A 13,180-nucleotide genomic window follows, 5' to 3' on the forward strand; every position below is an offset into this window, starting at 1 on the left:
TAGGAAACTTCTAAATACGATACGTGTAAAGAAGACAAAGTGCTTTTGTTTGTCGCCTACGATCTCAAGAAATGAGATAGACAAATCAAAAGGTCCTCAGTAAATGGGCATTAAACCTATTTTTAGGGCTGCCCTAAATACCGTTCTTGAGCATTAATGATCTGTTGTGGCTCCCAATTTGCTTGGGGATTTTTGAAAGAGACTCTCATTTTGTGTATTGATCCCTGCATCCAAAGAAAAATAATTAGTTGAATGAAATTACTCCATGTTGACCTTCTTCAATCCTTGATTTGGTCCTGCCATCTCTTGGGCATTCCACCATATTGAGACTTCCACCTTGGCACTCTATCCCAAATGATGCCTAGGCAAGTACTAAGTAAGTGAGTCGTAAGATTTTTGAAAATAGTCTTAAATTTTGAAAATTTCTGTAAAATTTTAGAAAATTTCTTCCAGTCATGTCATGTACTAGCTCAATGAACGTCTTCCTTGCGGTTCTGACTATATTCGATGGATAGTTTCCAAAACTCATGATTATTGTTGGAGGGTTTCTTCAAGTAGTTCTATCATAGCCAAAAATTGAGTCTACCCAGACTTTGTTATAGTTGGTGGTTTCCAAAGCTTTAACCTCTGGTGCTGGGGAATTTGGAATATGTTCTGGTATTTGGTGGAAATTTTGAGGTCTTCCTCAAAATTTCGGCCCCAGTTTAAACTTCTTTGAGATAATACCAATGTGAGTGGATCTGAAGTCTTTGCTGATCTTCATTCTCTTTGTTGGATGTCGATCTTCTCTTATGGATTTTCAAGATTCCTTCTCGAAAATTCTGCCCCAGTTATCCTTTACTAAGGTTATATGACCGAGCCATTGGGGTGCCTACGTATCCCGTTGAAGCAGGAATCAGGTCAAACGTAGTTCAGGCTAAGCTAGGGATATACAAAAGAAATTAATGGGTTGACCAAAGCTGACATAGGCCGCCTACGTATCCCTTTTATTGGGAATTTAGGTCATCACGTAGTTCATACATAGGGGGAAAAGATAAATTTTCCTAAGGGATTGACCGAAGCCGACATAGGCCGCCTACGTATCCCTTTCTTGGGAATTCAGGTCAAACATAGTTCGTGAATAAAGAGAAAGGATTCCAGGTAGTTACACACTAGCAAACAACATTATTACAAAGGTGATTACAAACAAACTAAGAAAACACAAAAACTAGAACGTCATTCAAACATAATATCTCTTTACCGTATCAGAATCGATTAGTTTGGTCCACTTTGTGCCATCCATCTCAGACAAAGTCAGAGCTCCTCCAGATAGTACCTTGTGAACTGTGTATGGCCCTTGCCAGTTTGGAGCGAACTTGCCCTTGTACTCCTCTTGGTGAGGGAATATTCGTTTGAGAACCAGTTGCGCTACTTCAAATACTCGAGTTTTTACCTTCTTGTTAAAGGCACGAACCATCCTGTGTTGATACAACTGACCATGGCATACAGCGGCCATTCTCTTTTCATCAATTAACATAAATTATTCATAGCGAGCATGGACCTATTCTTTGTTACTCAGTCCAGCTTCCTGAATAATCCTTAGGAAAGGTATTTCGACCTCAGTGGGTATCACAGCTTCATTCCTGTAAACTAGTAAATAGGGAGTTGCTCCTGTGAAGGTTCGAACTGTTGTTCGATACCCTAGAAAGGCGTAAGGTAACATCTCGTGCCATGATCTATCATTTTCGACCATCTTTCTCAAAATCTTCTTGATATTCTTGTTAGCAGTTTCTACGGCTCCATTCATTTGGGGACGATACGCCGTCGAGTTGCGATGCACAATCTTGAACTGATCACAAATTTCTTTCATCAAGTGACTGTTCAGGTTTTCCCCATTATCAATAATAATCGATTTTGCCACTCCAAATCGAAAAATCAAGTTATTCCTAACGAAATCTGCAACCACTTTCTTAGTGACGGCTCTGTACAAAGCAGCTTCGACCCACTTAGTGACATAATCAATGGCAACCAAAATAAATCTATGCCCATTCGATGCTAGTGGCTCTATTGGTCCGATGACATCCATGCCCCAAACTACGAAAGGCTAAGGAGAATTCATTGCGTGAAGCTCGTGTGGAGGCATTCGAATCAGATCTTCGTGTATTTGACATTTTGGACATCTCTGCACAAACTTACTACAATTATTTTCCATAGTCATCCAGAAGTAATCGGTTCTCAGGATCTTTCTGGCAAGGACAAACCCATTCATGTGGGGCCCACAAACTCCAACGTGTACCTTATTTATCAACTTATTGGCTTCCGCCACATCGACACATCTTAGGAATCCCAAATCAGGAGTCCTCCTAAAAAGAATTTCTCCACTTGGAAAGTAATTCTTTGCCAAATGCCGGATTGTCTTCTTTTGGTTGTTACTAGCCTCTTCAGGATATATTCCAGATTCCAAATACCTCTTAATGTCATAGTACCAAGGCCCTCCATCAGGATCCTCTTCTACGTGTATGCAATGCGCGGGTTGCTCCTTCGGGTTTATTTCCAAAGGATCGATGTAACTCTGATCCGGGTGCTGAATCATGGAAGATATCATGGCCAAAGCATCAGAAACTCGTTTTGTGTCCGTGGGATATGTCTGAAATCAACATCCTTGAATCTTCTGTATAATTCTTGCACCAGCTCCACATAAGGAGTAAGCTTGGAGTTTTTTACCGCCCATTCTCCCCATACCTGGTGAATCAGTAAATCTGAATCTCTGATGGCTAGCAATTCACGAACACCCATATCAAGTGCCAATTTGAGCCCCAGGATGCAAGCTTCATATTCAGCCATGTTATTGGTGCATGGAAAATGTAACTTAGTAGTTATCGGATAATGCTGGCCTATTTCTGACACTAAAACTGCTCCAATTCCTGAACCTTTGAAGTTGACCGCCCCATAAAAAATAGCCTCCATCCGGGGTATATTTTCATGATATCTTCTCCTACGAACAAAACTTCCTCATCTGGAAAGTATGTCTGAAGTGGCTCGTATTCCTCATCAACTGGGTTTTCAGCTAAATGATCTGCTAAGGCTTGCCCCTTGATTGCTTTTTGGGTTACATACACAATGTCAAACTCACTCAGCAACATTTGCCACTTGGCTAGCTTTCCTGTAGGCATGGCCTTCTGGAATATATACTTCAATGGATCCATTCTCGAGATGAGGTAAGTTGTATAGGACGACAGATAATGCCTCAACTTTTGTGTCATCCAAGTCAAAGCACAACATGTCCTTTCTATAAGATTGTAACGGGCTTCATATGGTGTGAACGTTTTACTCAAGTAGTGAATGGCTTTCTCTTTCCTGCCGGTCTCATCATGTTGCCCGAGGACGCATCCGAAAGTATTTTCTGAGACTGACAGGTAAAGCAATAATGGAATTCCTTCTCTCAGTGGGACCAAAACTAGTGGTGCAAACAAGTAATTCTTGATACGATCAAAAGCTCTCTGACATTCTTCTGTCCACTCATTCTGTGCATTTTTCTTTAACATCTTGAGAATTGGCTCGCATATGACTGTTTATTGAGCGATAAATCTGCTAATGTAATTCAGACGACCCAGGAAACTCATAACTTTTTTCTTGGTCCTCGACGGTGGCAAGTCTTGAATTGCCTTGATTTTGGATGGGTCTAGCTCGATCCCCCTTCTGCTGACTATAAACCCCAGCAAATTCCCTGATGGCACACCAAAAGCACACTTAGCAGGATTTAACTTCAAATTATACCTTCTTAATCTGTTGAAGAATTTCTCCAGATAAGTTAGATGATCCTAACTCTCGCAGGATTTGATAATTACATCATCCACGTACACCTCAATCTCCTTATGGATCATATCATGGAAAATCATCGTCATGGCCCTCATATATGTTGGACCTGCATTCTTGAGACCAAACGGCATTACCCTGTAGTGATAAACACCCCAGGGCATAATAAAAGCCATTTTTTCTGCATCTTCCTCATCCATCAGCATCTGATGATAGCCGGCAAAACAATCAATGAATGATTGCATTTCATGTTTTGCACAGTTATCGATGAGAGTATGGATGTTGGGAAACGGAAAATTATCTTTAGGACTGGCTCTGTTCAAGTCTCTATAGTTAACATAAATTCGAATCTTGCCATCCTTCTTTGGCACAGGGACGATGTTGGCCAATCATGTCGGATATTTTGTGACCTCGACAACCTTAGACTGGATTTGTTTTGTCACTTCTTCCTTGATATTTAGACTTAAATCTAGCTTGAATTTTCTCAATTTTTGCTTGACTAGATCAAACTCAGAATTTATTAGCAATTTATGTGACACAATGTTGGTGCTCAACCCTGGCATATCATCATAGGACCAAGCAAACACGTCGATATACTCTCTCACCAGGTGGATGAGCTCTTCCCTTTATGGTGCCGTGAGGTGGACACTGATACTGGTCTCTTTGATTTCATTGTGATCTCCCAAGTTGACTATTTCAATTTCTTCCAGATTGGGTTTTTCGCGATTCTCAAACTCCTTCATATCTTCAACTAACCGTTCCTCATCATCGTCCTTCCAACCATCATCGTCCCCTTCATTTTATTCATTCAGGCTTTGACATGACACAACATTGGCAAGTTTTAAGCTACTATTACTGTAATGGACAAACAAACTAAGTCAGATGTTAAGAAAATAACAAAGCATATGACTAGGAGCGTTTTAGAACTAATATAGTTTTCCAAATAAATGAAGGCCTTTTCATTAAAATTTGAGAAATAATTACAAAACCATGACTTGTGACTTGCACAAATACAAGCCCTCGACTTTTTTGAAAGCAGTAAGATACAAAAATAAATTTTTGAGATATAAAAGGTGGATCACGGGGCCTCCTCCGAATCATCACTGATTTCAAAACTATTAGTAATTGCTCTTTCATCTACCATGACAGGCGACGGGTTATAAGTGGAGTGGAGGTCCAATTTTGAAAAGCCTCCCCTGGCACAATCTACTTCACCCCGCTGGACTCTGGGAGATCTTCTGGTACAGCATTGCATCCTTCAAACAAATCTCTTATCCCATCCCCAAGACCATCATCATCTGACATCTCACGTACGGGAAATGACTGGAACAAGAGTGGCAAGGGCCTAAACAGACTCTTTTCTGGCTCATCCTCAACCCGATCTTTTCTGGTAGGCTGATACCCTAACCCATGCTTAGAGGTTCTCTCTGGGATCATAATAGGCTCAATAATTCCTTATAAATTCTTGCCCAAGCCTCGATCAGGTTTGAACTCATTTCTTAACATCACAGTTGCAATTATTTTATAGATAGAAGGCATTGATATTTTGGGTGTCGAATCTCTTTCCGCAGCATTTACAATTTCCACTGTATAGAAACTGCTACCTTTTAAAACATCTTCAATCACCGGCACATAACCATTGGGACGGTCCGCTCGACTTCCTTCTCCTTGAATGACTACTTCATGTTCTTTCCAAATGAACTTTAATAATTGATGAAGGGGTGATGAAATTGCCTTTGCCCTGTGTATCCATGGTCTTCCCAAAAGCAAGTTGTAGATAGGATGGATATCCATAACATAAAACTTAGTCTTAAACTCAGCAGGCCCTATTTGGATGTGCAAATCAATCTCTCCTATGGTATCTCTCTGCCCTCCATCGAATGCTCTCACCTTTATGTGGCTTTGACGAATTTATCATAGCCCATTTGGACCAACATAGAGAGGGGACAAATATTCACACCAGATCCGTCATCTATTAATACCTGATTAATTGTATAATCTCGATAAATGACGGTGACATGCATAGCTTTGTTGTGCATTGCTCCTTCAAATGGCAACTCTTCATTACTTAATGATATGCAATTGTTCCCCACAATGTTCCCTATCATCGTAGCCAAATTCTCAACGCTCATTCCTACGGGAGCATACGCTTTCTCCAAGACCTTCGATAGAGCCTGTCAGTGGTGTTGTGAGCTCAATAATAGTGCCAAGACAGAGATTTGGGCTAGTATTTTCTCCAAGTGTTTGATAATTGAGTAATCTTTTGGTTGCATACGCCTCTAAAATTCCTCAGCCTCTTCTTCAGTGACTGCCCTTTTCTGTGAATGTTTCTTGTTGGTCAATTCCTCAGTGATGTAACATCGTCCTGATCACGTCATCCCCTGGGCAGCGGCGGTTTGCACAATAAATTCCTTCTTTAGAGGGGGAGCGTACACTTAAGTCGGTGCAGTCATCACTATAAATGGGGCTTTCTCGCTAATACTTAAGGCAGCCACAGCTCTCTCTATCTTTCCTACCTTTTTTGCCCTTTTGCACTTTTCGGAGTTCACCTGGGTAATGGTCTTGCCAGATGCCCATTCACCTTCTATTTCAATCATGTTAACTGTAGGTCCCCTATGGTTGGGCAGTGGATTACAGCTAATATTTGGAGTAGGTGCCTGGAGCGTGATGACCTTTTGATCAATCAGATCTTGGATTCTGTGTTTCAAGATAAGACAGTCCTCGGTACTATGCCCTGCTGCCCCTGAATGATAGGCACAAGTTTGATCAGGGTGATAAAACCAGGAGCTAGGATTGACAGGCTTTGGCTGTACTGGTTGTAAATGACCAATATTCTTCAATATTTTAAATAATTAGGTGCAACTTTCAGCTAGTGGGGTGATGTTTCGGGGAGATTTATTTTTGTGGTTTGGACGCTGGGGGTTATACGGGCTTAGGTTTGTAAGAGGGGGTACTTGGTGGTAATTTAGAGTTGTTTGGAAATTTGTTTGGCTATTTGGGGGAGTAGTTTGGAAATGAGATTGATAATTTGGAGGTGAAACTGGGTATTGGGGAAATATATTTGGTTGTGGAGCTTGGTATGATGGTGGGATGTTTGGGAGTGGAGTTTGGTATTGGGGGTGGACGTAGAATGCGTGTGGAAGGTTAGGTGATGCAGGGAAGATAAAACATTTCTAGAGTTGAACCGTTGTTTCGATTTTGCAACAGAATTGGAAGAAACCCCACCTACCTCTTCCTTCTTCTTCTTAGAAAACATGGCAGTTCCAGATGATGTTGGGGTTTTGGTAATTTTTCCTGTTCGAATACCTTCTTCCAATGATTCTCCTATTTTTACCAAATCCGCAAAGGTTGCTCTGACAGCGAACACCATCTTAGTATAATATTCTCTTTCTTGAGCACGAGACAACACGGATACCATTTCCTCCTCGGACATGGGGGGTTGCACTTTGGCAGCTTCTTTTCTCCAATAAAAATCATAGTCTCGAAAACTCTCAATGCTCTTTTGTTTGATCCGATCTAGTGAATACTGGTCAGGGACTATTTTGATGTTGAATGCGAACCGGTCAAGGAAACCCTTGGCCAATGTTTTCCAACTAGTCAACTTTTTCGGCTCCTGAGACATAAACCACTCCAAGGCTTCACCATTCAAACTTCGACTAAATAGGTGCATCAATAGCGCCTCGTTTTTCCCTATCCCTACCAGTTTCTCATAGTATCTTCTTAGATGGGCCATTGGATTTCTGGTACCGTCAAACATCTCAAACTTAGGGACTTTGTACCCTTCTGGTAGATCTACTCCCGGGTGAACAAATAAATCATCATACCCCAAACCGTCGTGGTCCTTGGCTCCATGAGACTCTTTGATCCTCATGATCTCCTTCTTCATAGCTAGTAAATTCCTTTCATACTGGGCCTTCCACTCTTTCTTCTTCTCCTCGTAATGGTCCATCTCGGGATTAGGAAGGGGTTCATAGGTGTCAGGGGATATAATGGCCTGAAGGGGATTTGGAAGGGAGGCTTGATTTTGTGGATGAAAGGAATTTGGTTGGTAAGTGGGAAGGACATTTTGGAAATTAGGAAGGCTCTGCGGACTTTGCGAGTAGTTTGGCGGAATTTGAGAAGGATTTCACAGATTTGGACATGAATTTGGTGGATTCAAAGGTAGGTTTGACGTATTTTGTGGATTTGGAAGAAAATCTTGTGGATTTAGGAATGCATTTTGTTGATTTGAGAATGTGTTTTGAGGATTTGGGAATGGATTCGAAGATGGGTTTTGTGGGGTTCAGATGGATTTTGTGGATGGTAGGCGTCTGGATTATTTTCATGATTAATGTTTTGGACAAATGGAGGAGCGGAGCCGGATGATACGTTAGTTGGGGTACTGAGGAGAGGTACTTGGAGTGGATTCACGTGTCCCCCCGAAGCAGGAGCATTGACGGTGATGGCCAAGATAGCCAATTCTCGAGTGCGATTTATTTCCTCCTGAAGCAATTCTAATTTTCTTGCAAGTTCCGCAATCATCTCATTCTGTTCCTCTATCACATTATCCCGGATAGCCAGTGGCTTTCTTTGTCATTTCCTGTCATTTTTTAATGATGGTCCAAGGATGGGATTTTCTGTGCTTTCGATCGGGTGAAGTAGGGATGTTCTACCAATTTATCAACACGGAGTAATTTTTGTTATCTGCAAAGTAAAACAACTCAAAGACAAATGTGTTAGTTTTCGTATGTGATAAGTAATGCAAAATATTTGATAGGAAATAATCACACAGAGTTGTTCGAGTCATAGCCAAATTCATCCGTAGGTCATAGTGGATAAACTTGCCTTTGATCTCAACAAATGCATATAAGCACATAAAATAGTTATATCACATAAGACATTAAAATAACGCGTATCCTAATTGGGGTGACCCTTTTTAAGCCAAGGGTTTAGGCCTAATGATTTTTTGAAGAAAATATATGCTTCCTCAAAGTCAATTCATTAACCCCCAACCCATATAGACACAAAAAGGGCATAAATGCCTACAAAAGATAACGAAACAAGGATACAATTTTTAGGGAAAAGAAGAAATAACATGAAAGAAGATAAGTTCCCGCGCAGGGGAGAATAGAAAAGCTAGCTACTGGAGGCTTTTTCATCTACTTCTGCCTTCTTTGCCTTGTTTACCTCGTATGCTATTTGATACCTATTGATGATAAGGTGTCGTAAGTCATTTCTCCTATGCTGTCGAGTTGGGAGGCCATGCTATCGTCCAAATCGATTAGGCATTGCCTGGCATCATCAGCGTCTTGCCTAGCTCTTTTCAACTCTTCCCTCAATGTATGTATGGTCAAAGCGTCTTCCATGTGCATCTGCCGGTGCGCAATTTTACTTTTCTGGAACTCATCTTGTAGCCTGTGAAACCGAATTTGATGCTCGGATTCTACATCCACAACCCGAGTGGGCAAATTTGGTCCTGGATTCAATGCTCCGGCGAGGCTCTTTTTCAACCACTCCTTGTAAGTGTCGCTGACTTCAGGTTCATACCCTATACAGAAAGAGACTTCTACCCACTTTTTTCCTTCTCCATCTATTTATCATGTAGTCTTTGAGCTAGGGCTTACTTTCATCATATTCGGTGAAGAACCTGAGCATAGAATTGATTTGAGGTGTCTCCTGCTTGATCTCAAATTTCCTAAGAACTCTGGCAGGATTGTAGGGGAGGGTTCCCCTGAGACCCGGGAGCACTAAAAAAGGCCATTCACCCCCTCGAATGATGTATTTCCCTGAACGAAGATAGTTAAGGGACCATTGGACATCACCATCTCTTAATTCTCCAAGAGTCTTAAACCAAAATTCGTGGGATGCTTCTCTTTTGAACTTGTTTAAAAATAACCACATGTCGTGCGATTCTAGCAGATTTCTCCTTGTTTTGTGATCAGGTTGTGCCGTTCTAGGATTTTTCACCAAATGCATCATCATCCACCATTGTAATATAAGGTTGTAGCCTTGAAAGAAACGATTCTCGACTTGACATCTTCCCAAAGCGCAATATATGTCGGTGATAATCATGGGGGCTAAGTAGTGGAATACTTTTTTAGAATTGTATTCCATTCCAAAGAAGAGTGCATGGGTCACTGTGACAACCCTCGGATGAATTGTGTCATTTTCCCCCTGCGGGAACACCATGGTTCCAAGTAGGCCTACCACGAATGCAAAAGCTCTCGTTTCCTTCCATTTTGCTTCCGACTCTAATTTATGCCCAAATTTGTGAAAAGAGTTGAATCTTCCAAATCGACGGTACAACTCAGGAAAAGTGATATTTTCTCCATCCCGTTCTCCTAGCCAGGTGTCGTCATCAGTTAAAAATGCTTCCTTGATCTTGACGATCCCACACATCCGGGACTAAAATATTCTTATCCGGTGTCTCCTTTCTCTTAAAACACATTTCCGTACTCTCGTAGCAAATCAATACCTCTTCAATGGTGGGGGTCAATTCAACATCCCCGAAGCGAAATACCATGTTCTGATCATCCCAAAAAGTTGTTAGCACATGGATCATTTCGGGCCAAGCGTCCATCTCGATCAAAAAAGGAAGATGCCCAATATGTGTTCTAACAATCTTTCTCTCTTCTGTACCCATGTAATCCCACCAAAGTTTCAGGTAATCGTCGGGTTTGGTGACCATCTTAAACTTTTCACGAGAATGCAATTGAGCCATATCTACATAAAAAGACAAAATAAGCCTTTCCCCGACCTCAAAAGATAATGAATTAAATTTAGACAAGCATATATTTCTTCAACACATAAGCATGGTTCGCCTGTGATTGACTCGGGGTCAAATAGACATAGGGCAGGTTTTCTAATGGGCCCAATACCCCTCTCGAATATTGGGTCGTCCTGGGCACATGCCTAAAATAGGATTTTGGTTTCGTTCTATCCTCAGTGTCTAGAGTGGGCTTGGACATTGGTTCTCAAGCGGACAACTTGAGTTTGAAAATACGAACAGCGTCAGACGACTCACGTGCTGATAAGCTGTTCGCATTTCCAACACATTTTGGAATTAAACAACAAGGGTCGAAACATCCACGAAACCCCAAAATAGTTTATAAGATGCAGGAAATGCCATGAGATGCGATAATTAAACTTTACATAATCAAAACACATAAACAGTTAATCAAAGACGAAATAAAACATTTGGTTAGAACCTAGTTAGATCCCCAGCAGAGTCGCCATTTCTGTTTTGTGAAAATTTTGACTTTTTGAGAGTCGCCACTTAATTTTGAAAAGGAATTATGAAACCTTTAGAGAGTTACTTCAAAAGATTTAAAACAGAAAAATTGTTTTAAGTTTTGAAGATTCCGAGTAAGTGGTTCCTATTAACGTTTTAGGAAAGTGTTAGGCACCTAAAACGTCCACTAACTTGCGGTTATCCGGACTGTTTGAAAACATCTATTGATTAACTTTTAAAAAGATTAATTTGTTGAAATAGTGATTTGACTTTTATTTTTTTTTAAAAGACTTGTGTAAAATAGATTTAGGCGACTTAGTAGGGATTTTAACTAAGTCTAAACAAAACTAATAAACAAATAAACACATAAAAGGGGAAGGGAGGAGAAAGTAAAGGATTTAGGTCATTAGGTCCAAATCAACGAGACCTGTCCTAGTCTATTTGGGCTTCCGACCCATTTCACCTGTCCTAAAATATTTTGCGAGCCTTTGGCTCGAGTCTTGCTCCACTTATATTAAATACAACTTTGGCTTCGAGGCCGAAATGAATGAATAAATAAATGACTAAATAAATAAAAAGAAGGCAATAATAAAAATTGAGACTTTTCAAGTCTCTTAGTAACCTCATCAATGGGTTTTGACCAATTTTCCTTCTTCGTCTATCTTCTAGCACCCGTACGTCATGTAATGGACCTTGGGTTTAAACTTCGAACTTGACTCGAAAGGGTGAGTCTCATTTACCCATTATGAAATGCAAGAGGAGAGGAGTCCATTTGGACTCGAGATATTTTTTGCTTTTGGGGGGCAGCAAAACGAGACTACGAGCTTCGTTGGAATCAACCACCACCGAAAAACGTCGCCGGCAACTCAAAAATTTTGATTAGCCGATCAACTTATGAAAAAAAAAATTTTACTAAATAAAAATAACTATTTTTGCTCAAAAGGATTTTTTTCACCTTTCTAGCCTTTTTTTTCTTCCTTCTCCCCTCCTCTCTCTACCAAAGTAGTGGTAGTATTTATAGGAGAGAATGGGGTAATTTTTTTTCTTTTTCCACCAATGTGGGAGAAAAGTATTTAAAGGAAAGGATAGAGATTTATTTCTTGTCATCTACCAATGTAAGAGAAAAAGCATTTAGGGGGGTTTTTGGAATGTAAAAATTAAAGATAAGGTAAGGTGGAAGATAATGTGGGGATAAATAGTACAATGTAGTACAATCTTTGAATTTCAAAATTGAAAAAGGACAAAGTTGGGGGGATAGTGCCGTTTGAATTTATTTTTTGGTGAAAATTGGGTAAAAGTTATGAGAGTTCTTGAGAATTTTGGGGTTATTTAAAATATAACCCCAATTGAAATTTAAAATTTAGCCATATTTATTTATTTTGACCAAATTAAAAATTAATTGACGAATTGCATTGCAAATATGACCAATTTTCAATTATGATCAAATCTAATAGATTGGCTAAATTAAATTAAAATTCGATACGAATTAATATCATTTTTTTTATCCTGAGCTTCTTGATTTAATAAAATGAATGCATATTTATCCAAATAAATTATTTTTGAGAATAAATTATTTTTAAATTAAGATTTTAATCATTTGAATTTAATATCAAGATAAACCTTAATTAAATCTGATATTTTGTAAAATAAATATTTAAGTAACAAATTATATAATCTCGTATAACTGAACACGATAGTATATAATCGCTACTTAAAATGACAAAATTACGTACAAAAAATATTTTAATTTTTTTTTATTTGGATGAAATAATTATTTTGATTTATTAAAAACTGAATAAACTCAGGATTAAATTTAGTCGTGGAGGAAAAAAATTAGGTGTCAACACCCGACCCCTCTAAACACCCAACACTTCTCTAGCAGTCTCCATGATGCAGCTGGCAACTCTATCCCACATAACATCTACGTCCACCCTGCACTCCTACACCCCCATTTCCGCCACCTTTTCCTCTATCTGCAGAGCACTAACTGGCGTCAAGCAGCCCCACTTAATTCTAGGTCGAACCTCTTCAACCCTTCTCTTTTTGCTCTTTTTGATAGACAATTCCATCACTAGAAGCCTGTGCTGGGTCAAAAGATGCTCACTCGGAATGACTTTACAGTCCTTACATAGCACCCTATCCCCCTTCCTAAGCAGCAGAAAGTCAATCTGAGTC

The sequence above is a fragment of the Capsicum annuum genome, chromosome 4 (genome assembly GCF_002878395.1).
Source record: "Capsicum annuum cultivar UCD-10X-F1 chromosome 4, UCD10Xv1.1, whole genome shotgun sequence".
Taxonomy (NCBI): Eukaryota; Viridiplantae; Streptophyta; class Magnoliopsida; order Solanales; family Solanaceae; genus Capsicum; species Capsicum annuum.